Here is a 26,050-nt window from a genome sequence, read left to right on the forward strand (position 1 = left end):
TCAGCGGGAAGGAAATATTTGGGTCTAGAGGTTGCTCAACAAATAAGGCCCTCAGACATGGGGCTTGATTTTGCCAGGCCCGAGGAGGCAGGATTGGAGGCGTGTGAGGTGGTAAAATCGCAAAATATGGCATACGGGCCCGATCCTGCCTCCATCCCGCCTCCGAGTAATTTTCCCACATGCGAGTTTTCTGACCCAAATTCCATCCCGCCTCCAAGAGGCGGGATAGGCCCTTTAAGACCCTTGACAACCATTTAATTGCCTCTATAATCCCATTTTGAGAGGCCTTTCTGATTTTCCCACCTTTCTCACATGCTGCACGCCTCCTCTGGAACATGCCAGTGAATCCTGGCGGCCTCACTAGTGGATTGCTTACTAACAGCTGCAGCTCCACCATTAAAAAGGAGTTTTCACCAATCATCATTTGCAGGTGGCAGAACTTTGTTGTCTCAGGTCTGGGGGAACGTTTAGCAGGCATACTCATTGTTGTGGAAGTTTGGAGCCTAACACCCATCTCCAGTGTGACCTCCTGGGAAACCCCTCTCCCCATAGAAACATAGAAGATAGGAGCAGGAGTAGGCCATTCGGCCCTTCGAGCCTGCTCCGCCATTCAATGAGATCATGGCTGATCATCCAAATTCAGTACCCTGTCCCTGCCTTCTCCCCATATCCCTTGATCCCTTTAGCCTTAAGAAATATATCTAACTCCTTCTTGAATATATTTAATGAATTGGCCTCAACTGTCTTCTGTGGTACAGAATTCCACAGGTTCACCACTCTCTGGGTGAAGAAATTCCTCCTCATCTCAGTCCTAAATGGCTTACCCCTTATCCTTAGACTGTGACCCCTGGTTCTGGACTCCCCCGCCATCGGGAACAGCCTTCCTGCATCTAGTCTGTCTAGTCCTGTTAGAATTGATAAGTTTCAATAAGATCCCCTCTCATTCAATTCAATTCAATTCAATTCAATTTTATTTGTCATATATGCAACACACGTGTGTACTGCACAATGAAATGTTGATTTTTACGAGTCCTCCCAACATTGGAATAAATATGGCATAACAATGATAAAAATACTAATAGAAATACTAATAGAAAGACAGTACTAATAAATAAAACAACAGTAATAAATAATAATAAATTAATCATTCATGAGTCTTATGGCCTGGGGGTAGAAGCTGTTTCGAAACCTATTGGTACGAGACCGTATGCTTCGGTATCTCTTACCTGACGGTAGCAGGGCGAAGAGGTTGTGGCTGGGGTGACTCGCGTCTTTAATGATTCTCAGGGCCTTCCCCCGGCACCTCTCGGGGTAGATATCCTGCACAGCAGGTAGTTTAATTCCTATAGTGTGTTGTGCAGCTTTCACTACCATCTGTAGAGCCTTGCGGTCTGTGGTGGTGCAGTTGCCATACCAGGTAGTGATGCAGCCGGACAGGATACTCTCGATGGTGCACCGGTAGAAGTTGGTGAGAATCTGGGGGGCCATTCCAAATTTCTTCTGTCTCCTGAGGAAGAACAGGCATTGGCATGCCTTCTTGGTTACAACGTCGATGTGATGAGACCACGTTAAGTCCTCCGTAATGAATACACCCAGGAATGTGAAGCTGCTGACCCTCTCCACCTCAGCCCCTTCGATGTAGATTGGGGTGTGTCCCTCCCCCTGCCGCTTCCTGTAATCCACGATCATCTCCTTTGTTTTGCTGATGTTGAGGGAGAGGTTGTTGTACTTGCACCATTCTCCTAGGGCCCTTACCTTCTCCCTGTAGCCTGTCTCATCGCCATCTGTGATCAGGCCTACAGCGGTAGTGTCATCAGCAAACTTGATGATGGAGTTGAAGTTGTGCGTGACCACGCAGTCGTGAGTAAACAGGGAGTACAGAAGGGGGCTGAGCACACAACCCTGGGGAGCTCCCGTGTTCAGGATCAGTGTGGAGGAGGTGTTTCTGCCTATTTTCACCACCTGGGGTCTTCCTGTCAGGAAGTCCAGGATCCAGTTGCATAGGGAGGTGTTAAGTCCTAGCTCACTGAGCTTGTTGACAAGCTTGGAGGGGATAATGGTATTGAAAGCTGAACTATAATCAATGAACAACATTCTCACATAGGTGTTCCTCTTATCCAGGTGTGATAAGGCAGTGTGCAGTACAGTGGCAATGGCATCATCCCTAGATCTGTTTGGGCGGTAGGCAAATTGGAGTGGGTCCAGTGTGTCAGGTAGTAACGAGTTGATGTGGGTTTTGACCAGCCTCTCAAAGCACTTCATGATGACAGAAGTGAGTGCTATGGGGCGGTAGTTGTTTAAACAGGTTACTTTTGTTTTTTTGGGGACTGGAATAACCAACGTCATCTTGAAGCAGGTGGGGCTACAGACTGGTACAGTGAACGGTTGAATATATCCGTAAACACGGCTGCCAGCTGGTCAGCGCATGCTCTAAGGACACGCCCAGGGATTCCATCTGGACCGGGTGCTTTGTGGGTGTTCACTCTCTTTAAGGTCTTGCTCACGTCAGCCACGGAGATTGAGAAGACCCGGTCGTCCTGAGCCGCGGGCGCCCTTGTAACAGGCCAGTTGTTGTTGGCCTCAAACCGGGCGTAAAAAGTGTTAAGCTCATCCGGGAGAGAGGCATTGCTGGGCATGACACAGTTGGGTTTCCCTTTGTAGTCTGTAATAGATTGTAGTCCACTCCACATCCTTCGCGAATCTGAGCTATGATAGTGTGACTCCACTTTGTCCGTGTATTGTCTTTTTGCATTTTTGATGGTTTTTCTGAGGTCGTACCTTGATTTCTTGTACTCACCCATGTCCCCAGAGTTGAATGCGATGGACCGTGCTTTTAGCATAGCACGGATATTGCCATTTACCCATGGTTTCTGGTTGGGAAATGTTCGTACAACAATCCTCGGAACAACATCGTCTATGCACTTGTTTATGAAACTAATGACTGAATCTGTATATGTGTTGATGTCATTGTCCGAGGCATTCCGAAACATATCCCAGTCAGTGGAATCAAAACAGTCTTGTAACATAGCGTCTGATTGATCCGACCAGCATTGTAGAGATCTCATCACAGGCTTTTCCTGTTTCAGTTTCTGCCTATAGGTGGGTAGCAGCAGGATGGAGTCGTGATCTGATTTGCCGAAGGGAGGGCGGGGGACGGCCTTGTATCCATCCCGGAATGGAGTGTAAATGTGATCTAGTGTGTTCTTGGCCTGCGTTGGGCAGGTGATATGCTGATGGTATTTAGGCGATACTTTCTTCAGATTGGCTTTGTTGAAATCGCCAGCCACGATGAATGCAGCCTCTGGATGGGAAGTTTCAAGCCTGCTAATGATCCCATACAGCTCGTTTAGTGCCCTATTTGCGTCGGCCTGTGGTGGAATATACACCGCTGTAATGATCACGGATGAGAACTCTCTCGGGAGGTAGAAGGGTCGGCATTTGATCATCAGGTGTTCAAGATCGGGTGAACAAGAAGATGTAAGTAGTTCCACGTCGGAACACCAAGAATTGTTGATCATAAAGCATACTCCACCCCCTCTATTTTTCCCCGAGTCCTTTGTTCGGTCTAGCCGGTGAATGTTGAATCCCTCTGGTTGAATGGCCGAAGCTGGTGTTGATGGATCAAGCCAAGTCTCAGTAAAAATCAAGACATTGCAGTTCTTAATGTCTCGCTGGAAGGTGAGCCTCCCTCTGAGTTCGTCCAGCTTATTGTCCAGTGACTGCACATTCGCCAGGAGAATACTCGGAAGGGGGGGTGGTGTTCACGTCGCCTCAGCTTCACTAATGCACCTGCTCGTCTGCCCCGCTTGCGCCGTCGTCGCTTCCTGATCACAGGAATGAAGTCAGGTAAGCAGGTGGGAGGGTAGATGATAGTAGCAGCAGAATCCCAGTTCGAAAAATTGGGGGTAGGTTCTATATCTCCGGACGATCTTATGTCCAGAAGTGATTGACGGTCGTAGCGGATAAGTGAAGAAACAGTACTTACAAAATTGTTTAATAATAACAATAAAATAATAAATAAAGTGGAAAGTTGTGGACGAGCTCGTAAAACAGCGGCTACCCTCATAAGCCATACAGGCCGGTTAAACAGTAGAATATCTTTTAAAAAACAACTAAACTACTAATACTAAAACTACAATGCTAAATACTAAACAGTAGAATACTAAAAAACTAACAGTACGATATATTAAAATACAACATTAAATACATTAAATACAACATTAAAATACCAGTTGGGGAGCTCATAAAACAGCAGCCATACAGGTCGGTTAAACAGTGGAATATTTAAAAAAAAACTAAATTACTAATACTAAAACTAGAGTGCTAAATACTAAACAGTAGAATACTAAAAACTAACAGTACGATATATTAAAATACAATATTAAATACATTAATACAAATAAATAAATTAAATACAACATTAAAATACCAGTTGGGGAGGAGCTCGTAAAACAGCAGCCATACAGGTCGGCGCTGATTCTTCTAAACTCTAGCGAATATAAGCCTAATCGACCCAATCTCTCTTCATACATCATTCCTGCCATCCCAGGTATCAGTCTGGTGAATCTTCGCTGCAGTCCCTCCATGGCAAGAACATCCTTTCTCAGATAAGGTGACCAAAACTACACACAATACTCAAGGTGTGGTCTCACCAAGGCCCTGTACAACTGCAGCAAGACATCCTTGCTCCTGTACTCGAATCCTCTCGCTATGAAGGCCAGCATACCATTTGCCTTCTTAACCGCCTGCTGCACCTGCATGCTTACCTTCAGCGACTGGTGCACAAGGACACCCAGGTCTCGTTGCACTTCCCCTTTTCCCAATCTATTGCCGTTCAGATAATAATCTGCCTTCCTGTTTTTGCCACCAAAGTGGATAACCTCGCATTTATCCACATTATACTGCATCTGCCATGCATCTGCCCAATCACCCAACCTGTCCAAATCATACTGGAGTTTCTCGGCATCCTCCTCACAGCACACACGCCCACCCAGCTTTGTGTCGTCTGCAAACTTGGAGATATTACATCTAGTTCCCTCGTCTAGATCATTAATGTATAATGTGAATAACTGGGGTCCTAGCACCGATCCCTGCGGTATCCCACTAGTCACTGCCTTCCACTCGGAAAAAGACCCTTGAATGAGCGCTTCCTCAACTGAGGTATATACCAGAAGAATAGGACTATTTATTTCCTTTCCTCCTGGACATCAGATTCGGACGAAGACCAACCGCGGCAGCAGCAGAACCCTGACCAACAGTAGCACCAACTGCAGGAGCAACAGCAGGAGCTCCAAGCTGCTGCTGATCCACCTGAAGCTGCACAGGCCAGAAGGCGCCAGCGCATGGAAGCACATCGGCGCAGGAGCTACCCCCCAAACAGGGTCTACAGACAGAGGATCAGCTACCTCAACATGACTGAGCAGCAGTGCCAAAGGAGGCTCCAACTTTTGCGAGAGGTAGTGGGTGACATCTGCGCAATGCTGCAGCAAGACCTGGAGCCCAGAGGAGCAAGTGGACACCCCTTACCAGTGGCCTTCAAAGTCACCACCGCAATCAACTTTTTTGCTTCAGGCTCATTCCAGGGATCAGCAGCAGACATCAGCTGCGTCTCCCAGGCGGCCGCACACACTTGCATCACGCAGGTAACTGATGCCCTCTTTTCCATCGCGCACAATTACATCCATTTCTCTAAGGATCAAGCCAGTGTAACTGTGCGTGCGGTTGTGTTCAACAATCTGGCAGGCTTTCCAAGGGTGCAGGGCGTCGTTGACTGCACACATGTGGCCCTTAAGGCACCCCATCGCAATCCAAGTATTTTTGTCAACCGCCAGGGCTTCCACTCCCTCAACGTACAGCTGGAGTGTGACCACAAGAAGGAAATTTTGCATGTTTGTGCCAAGTACCCTGGCAGTTGCCATGATTCCTTCATCCTGCACCAGTCTAGTGTGCCTCCGCTCTTCAGTCCACCAGACCAACTTTTCGGATGGCTACTTGGAGACAAGGGCTATCCCCTGAAGACGTGGCTAATGACGCCATTGAGGAGCCCATCCAACGAAGCTGAGGAGCGCTACAACTCCAGCCACATTTCCACCAGATCCATAATCGAACAAACCATCAGCTTGCTGAAGATATGCTTCAGATGCCTGGATAGATCAGGTGGAACCCTGCAGTACTCAGCAGCCAGGGTCTCCAGAATGGTCGTGGTTTGCTGTGCACTTCACAACATGGCTCAGCATCGTGGCTTGCAGATGCCTGAGGAACAAGTGACTCATCACATAGCCTCCTCAGATGAGGAGGAGAAGGAGGAGAGCGACAATGACCAGCTTACAGAGGCGCATCAACCAGCGGCAGCAGCATGCGAGCACATTGCTGCCCGTGATGCAAGGCACGCATTCCTCTTGGCCAGATTTGCTTAGCTTGCACAATCAAACACTTTTGCCTCACACCTTCTTATCAGACTATCGACAATGGCCAAGAACCTGCGGATTCCTATCACTCTGACCCCCATACTGATAATTGCAAGTCATCCTATGCCCTCAATGTGGAAGTCCCATTAGCGAAATGACACACGCCACAACTGCAACAGTTTGCCATCAGAATTTTTAATGACAATAACCAACTGATGGCTTTTCAAAATTAAACATAACATTACACCCAAGTGACTACCCTTGTGACTACTTGTGCAGTATCTTCCTCTTACGCGTGCTCCTACATGGTGCTTCCCCTGTGGCTGCAGCAGATGTGAAGGCCCCTTGCTCACTTTCTTGCTGCTCCTGTCTCAACACCTTTGGCGGGCATCCTCTGGGGTTGCGAACCTGTGAGGGCTTGGCAACAGTCTGCTGCTCTTGCGGCTGTGCAGGGGTTGAGATGCCCATCTCAGCTGGGTGGGGACTGTGATGGGGTTCTGACCGAGGGCTTTGCAGTGGCATGGTCGTGTGAGTCCTTGGAGAGGAGTCCCCACTTACTTGTTGTCTGCCACCAACATCCCTCTCATGGGTCAGCTCCACTTCAGAGCTAGCAAGTGGCTTGACATCACCTTGCTGCACTTCAGGGGGGCCATGAGGACCCGTTTCTGTACTGGCAGTCCTACTCCCGAGGACTTGCATGAAGGTCTGGTTTGTTTGCTCAATAGCTGACCATCACTCCTCAAGAGAGGTCAGTCTATTCTGAACAATTACCATGTTTTCCATACCCTGGCGACTAAACTCCTCCATGGACGTAGCCATCCTCTCCTCTACCGTAGCCATCCTCTCCTCTACCGTAGCCAGCCTTACCATGGAGGTAGCCATCCTTTCCACGGAGGTTCCCATCCTTTCTGTGGTGATGCGTTCATGTGCCAACGCCTCCACAAAGGCTCTGCTCATGTTAGCGATGGACTCCTCCATTTGCTCCACACTCGCAGCGACCCTGGACACAAAACCTGCCAGAGACTCCTGCACCTGTTCCTGGAGTTCCAGCACCGCTCTACTTCTGGATGGACCCAGAGGCACAGGGTCGACATGCAGCGGAGCTGAGCTGGGAGCGTCCTGTGCCCTCCGACGAGGACTCTCCACTGCTGTCCCTGTCTCCACCATCTGCTGATGCTCACTTGTGAGCTGTGATACACCAGGTGACAACTCTACTCTATGTCCCAAAGGTCCCACCGAGGTGTGAGTGTCAGCGCTGGTGATGTGTGTGCTGAATTCTGCTGATGCAGCGCCCTCAGATGTTGCAGCTTCCTCTGAGGAGTCTGGAAGCTCAGGCTCTTCCTCCTGGACAGTGGGGACGGGGGCTGTCGATGGTCCTGTGGGGGAGTAAAGGAAAGAGTTAGAGATGTGAGGTCAAGGTTACATGCACATTGAATAGTGCAGATGATCATAAGTCAATCTGTTAGAGCATCAGATTCATTATCAGTGACTCATGCAATGTCAATGAGAGAGATGCCAAACTATTCTGTCACCAGCTTGCTGTGATTCGCCTGCCTGTCCGTCCCCCACTTGGGAATCCTCCTCGATCCCGGCAATTTCCAGGACCTCCTCCTCCAACGTGGTGAGCTGGGCTACTGAGGATGGCCCTCCTCTTGTCCTTGCTCGTTCCCTCTTATCGTGGGCTCTCTTTTCCTGCAATGAGGAACACAAGTGGAGTTTGAGTGAGAATGAAGGAGTGAGTGTAGAGATTCCACAGCATAGATGCTTAAAAGGAGACAAAGGGCCTTCCCTGTGTGTTGTAAGTTGTCATTGCATCACAGTGATAGAGAGTGTGAGGGCTGCATGGTAGAATAGTTAAGTGAATGTGACCATAGAGAGAGAGGGAATGGGTAAGGGTGCAGGGATGTAAGTGTTAAGTGGGATGTGGAGGAAGAGGTTGGCAAAGCAGAGTGCTGGTGAGGAGAGGTGATGGGGATCAGAATGAGGGTGATGGGAAAGTCATACTCACTTTTCCTGTGCGGAGAAGATCATGAAACCTCTTCCTGCACTACAGCCAGGTTCTGCGGCACATAGACAGAGTTGACCTCCTGGGCCACTTGCATCCACACAGCTTTAGTCTGCTGGGGAGGCTTCTTCCTCCCTGAGGAAGGGAAGAGCACCTCCTTATTTGCTCTTGCTCCCTCCACCAGAGCTTGCAGGGCGGCATCATCGAACCGTGGAGCACACTTTGGCTTACTGCTGGACATAGTTGCTGAATGAAGCAATCACAACAATGGGCATAAAGTTTAAAGTCTCCAGAAGAAGCAAGGCTGCTTGCAGGCCTTAAATCCAGCAACATTGATGACGTCATCAGAGGCGACTTTCAGGATGGAAAGACTAATTGAGCCAGGGATTCCCACACACTGGAAATCAATTGCCCAATTAGGGGAAAATCACACTTTTTTCCCACATCACACTGGAGTCGGGTTCAGGACTTGAAAAACATCTGACATGCCCCAGCCCGCCCCAATGGCAAAATCAAGCCCATAGTGTATGGAAAGAGATGACACAGTGATGATTGACTCTCAAAAATCAATATTCATGCTGAGAGTGAAGCCTCACAAAATTACTCCTATATATTTTACATACAGATATTTACTAATAATACTAATTACCTCTATGTTTGAATTTTTAATGTTATTATTCTTTGCTATTTTTTAGATGCTTCTTTTCTGTTCCCCATTTCTCTCCTGAAAGAGCAGGCTAATGGTTTGATCCCAGGCACTGCTAATGCCATTCCACTGCTGCCTGGTGAGAGGTGCCTGGAAACTCCGGCTGTCCAGTCATCCTGTCAACAATGACCCTGGGGAGTCCGGAGAGCTACAGTGACATCATGAGCAAGTGGAGCGAGAATACATTTCGCTATGCGTTTTTCAAGAAATGAAAAAAAACTTTTGCCAAATGTTTTTTGTTCAATGCTTTGAATACCAATTCTTGACATAAAAACAGAAAATGCCAGGCACACTCAGCAGCTCAGGCGGCATCTGCGGCGAGAACAGACGTTAATGTTTTAGGAATCGACCCTTTGTCAGAACAGGATGATATTACAGATGAACAGGATTTAAAAAGAAGCAAAACAGAAAATTTGTGAGGAAAAAAGCAAACTATACACACATACACACCCACACACATGAGAAAATAAGTAGAATGACCTACAAAGAGTAGTTCGGAAATAGGAGGGATCAGACAGGGGGAAATGCCAGGCAGATTAGGATGGGTTTGGAGTACATGTGCATAAATGCACGGACCGTGGTAAATAAGGTTGGTAAGCTGCAGGCACAAATTGCCACATGGGATTATGATATAGTGACAATAACAGAGACAATAGAGGAGATGTTATGCTGCTCGTTGTATACTATAGGCCACCAAATAGTGGGAAGGAGATAGAGGAGCAAATTTGCAGGCAAGTTTCGGAAAGATGCAAGAACTATAGAATAGTGATAATGGGGGACTTCAATTATTCTAATATAGACTGGGAAAATAACATTGCAAAGGGCAAAAGAGTGGGCGGAATTCCTGAAATGTGTATAAGAGAACCTTCTTGATTCCAGCCCAACGAGGAAGGAAGCAGTGCTGGATCTAGTTCTGGGGAATGAAGTGGGGCAACTGGAACATGTTTCAGTAGGGAAGAATTTGGGAAACAGTAGTCACAACGTGGTAAAGGACAAGGAACAATCAACTGTGAAAATACTCAACTGGAGGAGAGTGAGTTGAAAGGGAACCTGGACCAGGTGGATTGGAATCAAAGATTGCCAGGTAAAACAATAAATGAGCAATGGGAGGCCTTCAAAGAGGAGATAGTTCGGGTACAGACTATGCTCATTCCCACAAGGGGGAATGGGAGGGTATCCAAAGCTAGAGCTCTCTGGATGACTAAAGATTTAGGCCCAGAAATTGGGCTACTTACAGCCAATCGTTAGTGCCACTACCCTGGTGAAAAATGGCGGCGGCCACTCTAGCGCCCTTCTTTTGTCGAAAGCTTGGCCCTGGAGATGTAAATGAAGAGAGGGTGACGTGCACGCCAACTTAACGTCACCTTGGTGAACTTCGACCATAGCACTGAGTTCAGCGCTGGGTCCTAAGCTCATTCTGAAAAGCAAGCGCTCAGCAGACTGACAGAATCGCTGTCAGCACCTCTTAAAGGGACTCACACATCTTTCAGGTAAGTTTGCATTTAAGCTTTTGGACTGTTTTTAAAATTTTATTGAAGTAGTCGCTTGGTGCAATACATGTTATAAACTTTTTAAGTGTGCAGGGAGGGCAGGGAGTGCTGCTGGATGCTTGCAATGCCTCAAATGGTAAAGGAAGGCCTCTGAGAAGACACAAAATGCAGGAAATACTCAGCAGGTCAGACAGCATCCATGGAGAGAGAAACAGAGTTCATGTCTCAGGTCGAGATGCTGCCTAACCTGCTGAGTATTTCCAGCATTTTATGCTTTTATTTCAGATTTACAGCATCCACTTGCAGAGGAAAGAGGAAGACGCAGAAAAGGAGGAAGCAGAAGAGAAGGAAGCAGAAGGAAGGATGCAACACAGACAGCCCCTTTCTGGCTGGGATATCTGGGATGGAATCATCTGCCTATGTACCAGTGACAACAACCCTAATTCCAATTGCAACATTTGTCCCACACCTTACCTTCTCTCTGTTACTGACCAGCACAGCATCTTCTTGGCTATGATCCTGAAATAAAAGCCACCACAAAGCAAACTTTCCAATCTAACTTTATACAGCTATCCATCCAATATGATATCAAGAAATCAACTCGTCGCCCTTATGCCCTTAGTGACTGTCTTGTGTGTGCTTTTGCCTATACAGGTAGACTACCCTTTATCCGAACTTCCGAAAACCGAAACCCTCTAAAAACCGAAGGTTTTTTCGTTCAGCGTAAGTCGTGCGCACGACATGACCAGAGTGGCGCACGACTTACGCTGAGCAGGGCAGAGGGTCACTGAGTTCCCTCCTGGGTAGGAGATTGCAGGCCGAGCCGGGCAGTGTGAAGGAGGTATACCGGGAGAGTGAACCCAACAATACAGCGGCCCGTCCAATAGCTGCAGCGGCCTGTCCGATATTCTTTTCTCCCCGACCCCCCGCCGACCCCCACCCTTTCGGATAAGGGATAGTGTATCCTTTATCCGCACTTCCGAAAACCGAAATCCTCTGAAAACCGAAAGTGTTTTCGTTCAGCGTAAGTCGTGCGTACGACCCCGACCCCCGCCGACCCCCACCCCCGACCCCCCGACGACCCCCCTGCCGACCCCGACCCCCGCCGACCCCCACCCCCGACCCCCCGCCGACCCCGACCCCCGACCCCCCGCCGACCCCCACCCCCGACAAATTTCCCAGTCTTATAAAATACCTTCCGAAATCCGAAATTTTCCGAAAACCGAAACACAGCTGGTCCCGAGGTTTTCGGATAAAGGATAGTTTACCTGTATTACCGATTGCACGCAGTGCTACCCCAGTGGCTGCAGCATAGCTGGTGGAAGACTAAGACCCCAGGATTGGGTCTTAGTTTCATGGCAGTTCTTGATTGGCTTTCCTTTGAGCATGTGTCTGTCTGCAGTGGCTGGTGCCATTTCTTGATTAAGTTAATTGTTTGTTAAAACCTTTTAATGGCTCTTGAGTTTTGATGGTGAGTTTTGATGGTGTCTCTGTGGGGGTTATCCTGTTATGCAGGTTTCCTTTGTTAAGTTTCGCGCCATTGCCTTACCCAAGGGAGATCCATACACATTAAATTCATCTTTATTACATACATCTTATATTAATAGTCTCGAGTCCATCACACATACAAAACATATATTTTTATTCTTACAAGAGTTTATGAGAATAGATTAGAGAGTAACATAAAAGGGAGCCCGAAAGTCTTTTATAAAGATGTAAGAAGTCACACGACACGGAGACATGGTTGAGGGAGGGTCAGGACTGGCAGCTCAATATTCCGGGGTATAGAATCTTCAGGCGAGACAGAGGGGGGTGTAAAAGGGGAGGGGGTGTTGCAATATTAATTAAGGAGTCAATTACTGCTGTAAGGAGGGATGATATATTAGCGGGTTCCTCTAATGAGGCCATATGGGTAGAACTTAAAAACAAAAAGGGGGCAAGCACTTTGCTGGGAGTGTACTATAGGCCCCCAAACAGTCAGGGGGAGATAGAGGAACAGATATGTAGGCAAATCTCAGAGAAGTGCGAAAATAATAGGGTAATAATAGTGGGGGATTTCAACTTCCCCAATATAAATTGGGATAGTCAGAGTGTGAAAGGCTTAGAGGGTGCAGAATTCTTAAAGTGCATCCAGGAGAGCTTTTTGAGCCAACATGTAGAAAGTCCTACAAGAGAGGGGGCGGTACTGGACCTAATTCTGGGGAATGTAGCCGGGCAAGTGGTGGAAGTATCAGTAGGAGGGCATTTTGGCGACAGTGACCATAATTCGGTGAGATTTAAGGTGGTCATGGAAAAAGACAAAGACGGCCCGGAAATAAGGGTTCTAAATTGGGGGAAGGCCGATTTTAATATGATAAGGCAGGATCTGGCCAAAGTGGACTGGGAGAAGCTACTTATAGGAAAATCCACATCAAAACAGTGGGGGACTTTTAGAAGGGAAATAGAGAGAGTACAACGCCAACATGTTCCTGTAAAGGTCAAGGGTGGGACCAACAAGCAAAGGGAACCTTGGATGACAAGGGATATACAAAAATGCATTAGAAATAAAAGGGGGGCTTTTGGCAGTTACAAAAGACTAAAGACGGAAGAAGCCCTAGAGGAGTATAAAAAGTTCAGGGGCATACTTAAAAAAGAAATTAGGAGGGCGAGGAGGGGCCATGAAATAACACTGGCGAGCAAAATAAAGGAAAATCCTAAGATGTTTTATAAGTATATTAAGGGCAAGAGGATAACCAGGGAAAGGGTAGGGCCCATTAGGGACCAAAGTGGCAATCTGTGTGTAGAGCCAGATGATGTAGGCGGGGTTTTAAATGAATTTTTTGCATCTGTGTTCACTATGGAGAAAGACGATGCAGTCATAGAAATCGGGCAAGGGGACTGTGACATACTTGAACATATTAGCATCGAGAGGGAGGAGGTGCTAGCGGTTTTAGCAGGCCAAAAAGTGGATAAATCCCCAGGCCCGGACGAGATGTATCCCAGGCTGCTGTGGGAGGCAAAGGAGGAGATTGCAGGGGCTCTGACACAAATTTTCAGAACCTCTCTGGCCACAGGGGATGTACCAGAGGACTGGAGAACAGCTAATGTAGTACCATTATACAAGAAGGGTAGCAGGGATAAACCAGGGAATTACAGGCCAGTGAGCCTAACATCTGTGGTAGGGAAATTATTGGAAAAAATTCTGAGGGACAAAATTAGTCTCCACTTGGAGAGGCAAGGATTAATCGGGGATATTCAGCATGGCTTTGTCAAGGGTAAATCATGTCTGACAAATCTGATTGAATTTTTCAAGGGGGTGACTAGGGGGGTGGATGAGGGAAATGCTGTGGATGTGGTTTACATGGACTTCAGTAAAGCTTTTGACAAAGTCCTGCATAGGAGACTGGTCAAGAAGGTAAGAGCTCATGGGATCCAGGGTGCCTTGGCACGTTGGATCCTAAACTGGCTGAGTGGCAGGAGGCAGAGGGTGATGGTCGAAGGTTGCTTTTGTGACTGGAAGCCTGTGTCCAGTGGGCTACCTCAGGGATCGGTGCTGGGTCCCTTGTTGTTTGTGATCTACATAAATGATTTGGATGAGAATGTAAAAGGTATGATCAGTAAGTTCGCAGATGACACAAAAATTGGTGGGGTGGTAAATTGCGAGGAGGAAAGCCTCAGGCTACAGGACGATATAAACGGGTTGGTCAGATGGGCGGAAAAGTGGCAAATGGAATTTAACCCTGAAAAGTGCGAGGTGATGCATTTTGGACAGACAAATAAGGCAAGGGAATACACAATGAGTGGTAGGACCCTAGGAAGTGCAGAGGGTCAGAGGGACCTTGGTGTACATGTACATAGATCCCTGAAGGCAGCGGAACAGGTAGATAAGGTGGTTAAAAAGGCATATGGGATACTTGCCTTCATTAGCCGAGGCATAGAATATAAGAGCAGGGAGGTTATGATGGAGCTGTACAAAACGCTGGTGAGGCCACAGCTGGAGTATTGTGTGCAGTTCTGGTCACCTCACTATAGGAAGGATGTGATTGCTTTGGAGAGGGTGCAGAGAAGATTCACCAGGATGTTACCTGGGATGGAGCGCCTCAGCTATGAAGAAAGACTAAACAGGCTGGGGTTGTTTTCCTTGGAGCAAAGAAGGCTGAGGGGGGACCTGATTGAGGTGTACAAAATGATGAGGGGCATAGATAGGGTAGACAAAGAGGAACTTTTCCCCTTAGTAGGGGGGTCAATAACAAGGGGGCATAGATTCAGGGTAAGGGGCAGGAGATTTAGAGGGGATTTGAGGAGGAACTTTTTCACCCAGAGGGTGGTTGGAATGTGGAACTCAATGCCTAAAAGGGTGGTAGAGGCAGGAACCCTCACAACATTCAAGAAGCATTTGGATGAGCACTTGAAATGCCATTGCATACAAGGCTATGGACCAAATGCTGGAAAATGGGATTAGACTGGACAGGGATGGATGGGCGGCGCGGACACGATGGGCCGAAGGGCCTCTTTCTGTGCTGTAAAACTCTATGACTCTATGACTAACACCAGGTTATAGTCCAACAGTTTTATTTGAAATCACAAGCTTTCGGAGCGCTGCTCCTTCGTCAGGTGAAGTGGAGAGATGCATAAAGACACAGCTTATATAGTCAGAGAATAATGCCAGATGATTACAGGTAATCTTTCTAACTGCCATTTATAAAGATAGAAGTAGTAAAAGGATAGTCAAAGGAAGGGTGGAGCCGATTAGGGACCAAAAAGGAGATCTTCTTGTTAAGGCAGAAAGCATGGCTGAGGTGCTAATTGAGTACTTTGTATTTGTATTCACTAAAGAAACGGATGCCAACAATGTCATAGTAAAGAAGGAGGTAGTAGAAAAATAGATTAAGAGGAGGTGGGCATAATTCACTCATTCTTTCATTGATGAGGACCTCTGAGGTTTTCTCTAGTGAAATGATTCTCCATATGTTACTCATGAACAAGCAGTGGTAACATCTGGTAGGTTTGGAACCTTTTCATAACCACATTGGAGATCACAACAAATAACAATCCTTCAAGCTGGATTTCACAAATATTATTGGCATATCATCAAATCATTACTTTATTATTTCTTATTTGATGGAGTACAGGTTTGTTTTTTTAATTACTTTGCCAGAATTAAATCAGTGGGGGTAAAATTCAACTTCAGCGGGTGTGCAAAATGAGCAATAGCAGATCGGCTGCCCATTATGCACCCCTCCTGATTTTCCTTTTCACAATGGATGAGGAAATCTGGCAGGGTGTGTAACGAGGAGCCAATCTGCTATCGCCGGTTTTGGGCCCCCGCTGAAGTTGAGTTTTACCCACAGTATCTTAACTAGACATAAACCATTAACATGAAGCAGATTGAATCAAACATAAAACACAACAGATATTTATTCACAATAATTAAATCAAAAGTGTACTTAGCTTGTTGCTAGCACCTGAAATCACGAAGTGAAAAGAAATTATACCGAGCACAGGATCAATTTAGTTCAATAGCAAAATACTGCAGATGCTGGAAATCCGAAATAACAACAGAAAATGCTGGAAAAACTCAGCAGGCCAGGCAACATCCGTGGAGAGAAATTAGAGTCAACGTTTCGGGTCGAAACCCTTTATCAAGACTAAAGAGGCACAGGGAATGAAATCGATGAAGAGGCCGGGCTGGGAGAGAACAAAAGATTTAGTTTAGTTCAGTTCAGTTTGGCTTTCTTTTATTTTCTATTCTAGGAGACTTGTTGCATCAGAGAATAATTATACCCTACCTCGGCGAATTTCTCCTGCCATATATCCCACGCATGCCCTCCAAACCTCATTCTTCACCCCCTCCGATCCAATATATATCGCCCCTGGAGCTCCCTCCTAAACCCTAAACTTACTACTTCCTCCAAACTTTCAAAAGCCTCCTAAACATCGTTTTGCTTTTGTCCTACCACCCCCACTATTTTCTGTTCCCTTTTCCTTTCTTGCTGAGTATCCACCTTTCTTTCCACCCTGTAAAGTCTTCTGAGTTGTTTTCATATACATGAGGAACTCTAAAGAAATATCAGCTGTTGTTGTGCAATTACCAGGACTGTGCCCAACTGAGTTTAAACCCAATTAATAACAGGTCATGGCAAGACGCAATGAAAACCACCAGGCAAAATGTAGTCGCACGATTGTACTGATCAACCAAATACGTTTTTGATGGGTCAGTGATGTATTATTGTCATATCCTCACATTGTGTTCCCAAGTTCCATTAGCATTCATTTTTGCTGGATTAGTGCAGATGCTAATGGATTTGCTACCTGGGGACATTAATTGGCTATGACATTAATGATAGTTGCCTTTTCTGCTCACTTATTCAAAGGAAATTTTAGCCCACTTAACAGGAAGATTGATAAATCTTGTTTAGTCTCTAATAATGGCTAAATGAATGTAAATCCAGTCACTATAGTGATGCCTTTTCCTTAATTCCACCGGTTTTCAAAAACGAACATTTGTAACTGTCAGTTGCATACCAGTTTGAAACCAGTACCATTTGATTGCCCATTGCCTGTGGACAATGGCTGATGTGAAGTAAATCTCTGGAACCATCTATCATTTAATTCTTCATGCTGGTGCCTGCAATTATGCAAATGCCTTGATGATTATGTGTGCACGACAAACTGTTCAAATAGCAGGCCTGCTGGGAGTGTGGCAGTTCTTAACCCAAATCAAGGTCCTTCCACTGCGAGAAGTACTTTGGAGCTAATGGGAGACTTGCAGAGGACTATACCGGGGGGGGGGGCTGTACTTTCTGAGGAGTGAGGATGTTAAGCCTGGAGTTTTCTTGCTGTGCCAGCACCTAAATAAGACTTGAGGATTAGGAAAGCCTGGATTCTGAATCTACCAGCACAGCAAATATTAATTAAGACATATTAACATTGAAAGAATGCTATTGAGGGCAGTTCTACTGCTGTTGACAATACAAAGCTGGTGAATTCTAGAGGCCTGGCCACATTGGACAACCATATTTTTGTGTCTCAAATGCTGCCATCTACCTCCAGTTGCTTCTTTATGCATAGATTTTTTTCAGGAATAACAGCAGCAGCAAACAAAAATAGGAGAGTGGGTCTCTGCCTGTTCCAGGACAGAATATTTAATATAAATGTGTCTTTGTAGTACTGGTGCTATCGTAAGAACTTGTCATTTTTGTATAAGGTGCATTGTCTTTGTTACAGAGAGAACAAAGAGCTGGCCAATGTAATTTTATTCACTGTGAACTAAGGTACATGATGTTATTTCATGATTCCTGTACTCCTTTAAAGAGAAGAATTATTTGCAATATTGATTGCTGAACTATGCAATGCAAACACAATTCGATGAATTTAAGGATACTTGGCTTCTATCACCCCTGGAGGTGATTGGAGCGCTCCACACCTCTCATAAGGCACTAACGCCGAGGAGTGAGGCGCTACCTCAGAGCACTAGTGAAGCTCATGTGATGTTAGTCAGCAATGGAACACAGACACACTGGCGCCAGCCAGTTCTTAAAGGGGAGGGTCGATCTTGCTCTCCATCCACACCCTGCTAATTGCAACCTTGAATCTCGGCCTCGAGAGACCTGTACATCAAATCTGCTGGAAAGAACAATTAAATACATACTTTGGTTCTGTCTTCACAAAGGAGGACACAAATAACCTCCCAGAGATGTCGGGGAACATAGGGTCTAATGAAAGGGAGGAACTGATAGAAATCAGTATTTGTAGTGAAATGGTGTTAGAGAAATTGACGGGATTGAAGGCCGATAAATCCCCAGGGCCTGATAATCTACATCCTAGGGTACTTAAGGAAGTGGCCCTAGAAATAATAGATGCATTGCTGGTCATCTTCTAAAATTCGATAGACTCTGGAACAGTACCCATGGATTGGCGGGTAGCTAATGTTACCCCACTGTTCAAAAGAGGTGGTAGAGAGAAAATGGGGAATTACAGACCGGTAAGCCTGACATCGGTAGTGGGGAAAATGCTAGAGTCCATTATAAAAGATGTAATAGCAGAGCACTTGGAAAACAGTGACAGGATCGGACAAAGTCAACATGGTTTTACAAAAGGTAAATTGTGCTTGACTAATCTACTGGAGTTTTTTGAGGATGTAACTGGTAAAATAGATAAGGGAGAACCAGTGGATGTGGTGTATTTGGACTTTCAAAAGGTTTTTGATAAGGTCCCGCATAAGAGATTAGCGTGTAAAGTTAAGGCACTTGGGATTGGGGGCAAGGTATTGACTTGGATAGAGAACTGGTTGGCAGACAGGAAGCAAAGAGTTGGAATAAGCGGCTCTTTTTCCGAGTGGCAGGCAGTGACTAGTGGGGTACCGCAGGGATCGGTCCTTGGACCCCAGCTATTCACAATATATATTAATGATCTGGACGAGGGAACTAGATGTAATATCTCCAAGTTTGCAGATGACACAAAGCTGGGTGGGCTTGTGTGCTGTGAGGAGGATGCCGATAAACTCCAGTATGATTTGGACAGGTTGGGTGATTGGGCAGAAGCATGGCAGATGCAATTTAACGTGGGCAGATGCAATATAACGTGGACAAATGTGAGTTTATCCACTTTGGTGTCAAAAACAAGAAGGCAGCTTATTATCTGAATGGCAATAGATTGGGAGAAGGGGAAGTGCAACGAGACCTGGGTGTCCTTGTGCACCAGTCGCTGAAGGTAAGCATGCAGGTGCAGCAGGCGGTTAAAAAGACAAATGGTACGTTGGCCTTCGTAGCGAGAGGGTTTGAGTACAGGAACAAGGATGTCTTGTTGCAGTTGTACAGGGCCTTGGTAAGACCACACCTTGAGTATTGTGTGCAGTTTTGGTCGCCTTATCTGAGGAAGGATGTTCTTGCCATGAAAGGAGTGCAGCGAAGATTCACCAGGCTGATACCTTGGGATGACAGGAATGACGTATGAGGAGAGATTGGGTCGATTGGGCTTGTACTCGCTGGAGTTTAGAAGAATGAGAGGGGATCTCATTGAAACTTGTTAAGTATGTGTATTGTATTGAACAATTAACACAAAGACTTAAACGTATAACTCAAACAGGTCTTTACTGGTTGGAGGTAGGGACTGCACGTAGGTCTTTACTTCATGCCCACAGGCGGGAACTGAGGGGAGATCAGTACCCACAGTACTATTTATACCCCTATGGCCAGGAGTGGTACTGCGTATCACTACGCCCTACAAGTAGTGCAGTCCTGTCCATAGGTTCAAAGTAGCACACATATTACATGCACAACATTCCTCCCTTCTTAGCTTTACAGTCATCTCCCCATTTAACATAACGTAATAACATATATACATATATAACTTCAGGTTTACATAACAGAATAACATAGATACATAGATAACTTCATGTCAAAACAGATCACAGATTCAGTCTCTGCGGAAAACAGTTCACAGATTCAATCTCTGTGGTGTAGTCGGTTCACGTTGCTGGAGTGACTCATTCAATAGTCCTTCCATGGATTTAACAGTTTGAACTTCCGAACTGAATTGGCTCCGTTCGGAGTGACCACGTGTGTGATCTGGTAGAGGTAATAATGGTTCAGATGGGTCATCTTCTGTTTCGACTTTTCCTTTTCTGCTTCTTGGAGACTCTCTGGGCTCCACTGTCAGCTGCCAGCTGCATGCGCAGTTCCTCCTTCTCTTCCTCCTTTTTCCGTAGTAGAGCCACCTTCTCCCGATGTTCCGTAGACTTTCGGTGCTCCTCCATGATTTCTGTATGGTGGGAGTCGAAGTTACAAGTTGGGCAGGACAGGACATAGTAATATTCGGTGTCGTCCTGATCTAGGCCAGCGAGAGGGTCTTCTATTTCCTCCATACCCAGCTGGGCGTTAGCCAGCTTTTGTTCCAAGTCCAGACATCTTTCCTGAAGAGACTTCTTCGTGCGTACCTCTTCATCCAGCTTTTTCTGGGCTTTCAGCAAGTCGTTTACTAATGACCTCATTTGAGATTTTACTACTTCAACTTCTTTTGGAGATTGATTGATCGGACTATTCAATCCCTCTACCGGAGCAGCTGTTTCAGCGGTCTGTTGTTCTACGTTGACGTGAGTCAGCGTACTTTTGGCATCCAAGGGCTGCTCTGTTGCAGTCATCTCAGTCTGTGTTGCCACCTCAGCTCTTCCAATAACCTTTGAGAGCTCCGAACCCCTTTCGTTTGAATATTGAAGTTCGTGTTCAAGTTTTTCCCATTTCAGAGTCCTGTCCTTCAGCATATGCAAGAGTTGGCTGACCGTTAACTCCTCTGACATTAGACGTTTTGTGTGCTCCTGCTCCATTTTCTCCATCAGCTGCTTCTGTTGTCTTTCCAGATTCTCCAACTCTATATCAAAGAACTCTTTCGTTGCATTCAACTCTTGCTCAAAACGGCGAAGTATTTGTTCTAATTGCTGTTGTAGTTTGAAATGGAGTTGAGTTCGAGCCCGGTGTCCCTCAGAAATGGGCACATCAGTAGACTTGCCAGACTCAGAATCCACAGTTAAACTATGTTGTTGTTGCTCAGTGGAATTCTGTGCTGAAACTTTGTCTTTTGCACCTGAGTTGGGCTTACCATCATCCGTTCCAGAGTCTGGGCCGACTATCTTCACCGAGTTCTCACTCGTTATTGTTTGTAGGAAATGCCAGTCCATATTCATTTTCCTAATCCACTCCCGTCCTAGTAGTGGAGGACCTCCTTCAGATATCACATATAAGTCCATTATTTGACTGTCTTCACCCTTGTGGACCACTGCAACCTCTATTTTCCCGATGGGGTACACTCTTTGCCCCGTGTATGTTTTCAATATAATCCCCGTATCCTGTAGGGGAATATGTTGGAATAACTTTCCATAATCTTTCTTATTTATGACCGTCAATGCCGATCCAGTGTCCAATTCCAGTTTTACTTGGACTCCTTCTATCTGAAGAGTGACCCAAATTGTCTGGAGGTCTGCACCCTTACCAGCGTTGAGTACTCTTAAGCTAGCCAGTTCATTACAGCTTAAGCTAGCCGGTTCATTACTGCTAGCGTCTGAATCGGACTCCTGTTCGGTCACCTTGTGTACCTTTGCGTATTTTCCTTGCGGTGACTTCTTGTTGCTGGTCTTCTTCCCTGACCTGCATACTCTAGCTATATGTCCAAGCCTACCACAAGTTCTACATTCTTGGTTTTTAAACCAACACTGGTTCTGATCATGCGTTGTCTTTCCACAACAATAACATTTGCCAGAACTCACACCCAATTTGTGTGCACTGAGCTCCGGTGACCGTAGCTGCATTACTGCCGTGCCTCTCGCTGCGGCTTCGTGTGCTGCTGCCATAGTGACCGCCTTCTCAAGCGTCAGCTCATTCTCCTTGAGCAGTCGCTTTTGTGTATCCTGTTTAAATAAACCACACACAAATTTGTCTCGTAGTGCATCTGTCAGTCCCGTTCCAAACTGGCAATATTTCGCTAATTTACGCAATTCCAGCAAATATTCAGCATTGCTTTCATGCTGTAGCTGCCTTCTGTCATAAAATTTAAATCGTTCCGCTAGCATCAGCGGCGTGGGGTTTAGATGATCTTTCAGGACAGTAACAATCTCATCGAACGTCTTATCCGCCGGTTCATCTGGTGATAACAGGTGTTTCAATTGCCCGTATGTCTTCGCACCCATTAAATTTAATAATGTTAGAGCTTTATCTTGGTCACGAATTTTATTGGCCTTACAATAATTTTTTACTCTTTCAACATATATGGCCGAACCTTCGAGGTCACTATCAAAGGTGCTAATATTCCCGTGTTTAGGCATTGTAGATTTGCAATTTCTCAGATTTTATTTTCTTTACTTGTTATCAAAGATGGCGGCTTCCCGCTCTTGCCGTCGTCCTCCGCCCACAAAATGGCGGTTTCCCCACGCTTGGCGGTCTTCACCCGTCCCCCGACGCCGTCTCCCTTCAGCCCCCGAGTGCGGCCCTTATCTTCGCCGCGATCGCCCGAGTGCGGCCCTTATCAGCGGATGCGATCGCTGGATCGCAAAGTGGCTCCCGACCGAAGCGGCTCTCGGCCCTTATCTTCTGTGCGATCGATAGCCCGCGCTGTGCACCGCGGCTCTCGCACCTTGAGCTTCTGCAGCCGCCGCGCCTTTCAGTCCGAGTGCGGCCCTTATCTTTGGTCCCGATCGCTGGCCCGCGCTGCGCCTCGGACTTGAAGGCGGCCCGGCCTTATCTCCGATCGCGATCGATGGCCCTTATCTGCTCCGACTTCCCCAGCCCTGCCTTTGCAGCCAACGCTGCACGGCTTACCCCACCACCTAGGTTGAACAAGGAAACTGCAGAAAGACTTCTGTCAGTCGCTGGAAGCTGTCAGGATGGCTGCTGCACTCCAGTGCTCAGTCGATGATGGAGGCTTCAGAGTCCTAAGCCTGTCGCTTCTAGTGGGGTGGTGAGGTTTGAAACCTCTCTTCAACTGCCGCAGGGTAAGAACCTGACTCGTCGCCAGTGTTAAGTATGTGTATTGTATTGAACAATTAACACAAAGACTTAAACGTATAACTCAAACAGGTCTTTACTGGTTGGAGGTAGGGACTGCACGTAGGTCTTTACTTCATGCCCACAGGCGGGAACTGAGGGGAGATCAGTACCCACAGTACTATTTATACCCCTATGGCCAGGAGTGGTACTGCGTATCACTACGCCCTACAAGTAGTGCAGTCCTGTCCATAGGTTCAAAGTAGCACACATATTACATACACAACAAAACTTATAAAATTCTAACAGGACTAGACAGACTAGATGCAGGAAAGATGTTCCCGATGGTCAGGGAGTCCAGAACCAGGGGTCACAGTCTAAGGATAAGGGGTAAGCCATTTAGGATAGAGATGAGGAGGAATCTCTTCACCCAGAGAGTGGTGAACCTGTGGAATTCTCTACCACAGAAGGCAGCAGAGGCCAATTCATTAAATATATTCAAGAAGGAGTTGGATATATTTCTTAAGGCTAAAGGGATCAAGGGATATGGGAGAAAGCAGCGACAGGGTAGTGAATTTGGATGATCAGCCATGATCGCATTGAATGGCAGAGCAGGCTCGAGGGGCCGAATGGCCTACTCCTGCTCCTATCTTCTATATTTGTATGTTTCTATGAGAGGCCCAGGGAAAGAGCTCAGAGTGCAGCCCCCATAGTCTCTTCTAAATCGTTGCAAGGAAGGTCAAATCAAAATGAACCTGCAAAGTGCTGCTCAGTACCCAAAACTCCTTCACACAGCGTTGAATCTCTCCAGAAGTCTCTCTCTGTCTCTCAGAATGCGTGGTGCAAAAATGTTGCCAACAAAAAAAAGGCAGGAAACGGTCGTCTTTAAATAGCGCTCCCCCACTCCCTTCCCGACTGCAAAATGCTCCCCTCAACCTGTCGTTGCTAGCGGCAGGCGGTAAGGCAGAGGGCACCACTCAATATCCAGCCCGGGGTGCTACTGAGGCATTGCGCACTCGACTGACGTCACGGTCTGTGGGTGCAGGAGATCATGGCGGTAGTGTTTAGCGCCGCCGCAAAATGTCCGGTCAATTTCGCGAGCAGCGCAGAGACCACCGTGCCCGGGTGCTAGTTGCTTTTTGCCCCATTAGCGTCCTCTTAGGGTGCTAACGGGAGGCACAAAGCAACCGAATTTTTCCCCCAAAGTCCTTGATGCTCATTGAACAATGTGTTTGGCTATTGAAAAAGAAAGATTGTATTTATATAATACTGTACCTTTCATGACCTCAGGGCTTCCCAAAGCACTTTACAGCCAATGAAGTGATTTGAAGTATAGTCACTGTTGAAATGTAGGAAACACGGCAGCCAATTTGCACACAGCAAGCTCCCACAAACAGCAATGTGATAATGACCAGCTAATCTGTTTTAGTGCTGTTGATTGAGGGATAAATATTGGTCAGGACACTGGGGAGAACTCCCCTGCTCTTCTTCGAAATAGTGCCATTGGATCTTTTACGTCCACCTGAGAGAGCAGACAAGGCCACGGTTTAATGTCTCATCCAAAAGACGGCACCTCTGACAGTGCAGCACTCCCTGAGTACTGCACATGGGAGTGTCAGCCTAGATTTTTGTGTTCAAGTCTCTGGAGCGGGACCTGAACCCACAACCTTCTGACTCAGAGGCAAGGGTGCTACCAACTGAGCCACAGCTGACATTGAAAAGATGGTAGGACATGTACAAATATTATTTTAGCCAGTTACAGTATGGAAACATTTTCAGATATAGTTTTATGAAGATCCCTCTTGCAATTACCTGCATCAGTGTTTATTGTAAAAATAAAAGACTCATTCTCTCATCGCCATTTCTGCAATAATTGAACAAGGTGCTCTATTCGAGCTGTCTTTCGGATAAGATGTTAAACCGCTCTCTCAGGTAGACGTAAAAGATCCCATGGCATTATTTTGAAGAAGAGCAGGGGAGTTGTCCCCGTTGTCCTGGCCAATATTTATCCCTCAACCAACATAACAAAAACAGATTATCTGGTCATTATTACATTGTTGTTTGTGGGAGCTTGCTGAGCGCAAATTGGCTGCCGCGTTTCCCACATTACAACAGTGACTCACTTCAAAAAGTACTTCATTGGCTGTAAAGCGCTTTGAGACTTCAGGTGGTCGTGAAAGGCGCTATATAAATGCAAGTCTTTCTTTTCTTTCTGTAAGCAGTGAGATAATTCTTCAATGCCTCATGTCCTCTGTTTTCTTGGGGGGAAGTGTGAAAAGCAATTCCTTAGGACTTTAGAAGAGACCCTTTCTAAAGTCCTAAACAGTGGCTTTCACACTTCTACCAAGAAAGCAGGGGATAACAGGCTTGAAGAGGAGAGATCTGAAGTACCAACAGTTCAATGTTTTACACCTTTTACTCAGTTGATTGGTCGACTGACCCATTGTTGGCATTACTGGGCCATTGTTGACACCTTTGAAGACTGGCATAGCAACGAGAGTAATCACTGGTGGTAACTATGCTTTTCTTTTCAGAATTTCAGTAAGAGCTGACAGACAAAAAGAGATAAGTATATAACCATTACTGACAGCATTCAAGTGAACTAGCATATTCCTTTCTGTATACAGTTTTAGACAAAACCAAACAAAAAAACAAGGAGTTTTATTTTGGACATCTCCGTTCTAGCACATAAGTTCCTGCAGCTGAAATCATCAATGTATAACATTCAGCGAGACAGCAGCCCTTCCCCCACCTCACAAAATAAACTATATGCAAATTATTCAGATCTTTTGATGGGCAGCAGTGAAACTCACAAGCTATTGAGTGAGTGGCTGTTCAGTGAGATAATTGCTAAAACAGGGTTGTCATTTTGATGGCAGTGTGCCTCTCTACCAAGCAGTTGGTTAAAGGCTCACAGTTCCCTACGGGTTGCATTTGGCTTGAATGTGAGCCAGCAGGTCCAACAGTATGAAGAAGGTGTTTGCAGATGT

Source organism: Somniosus microcephalus, chromosome 2, assembly GCF_052327205.1.
Source record: "Somniosus microcephalus isolate GS21.2 chromosome 2, FLI_Smic_1.0, whole genome shotgun sequence".
NCBI lineage: Eukaryota > Metazoa > Chordata > Chondrichthyes > Squaliformes > Somniosidae > Somniosus > Somniosus microcephalus.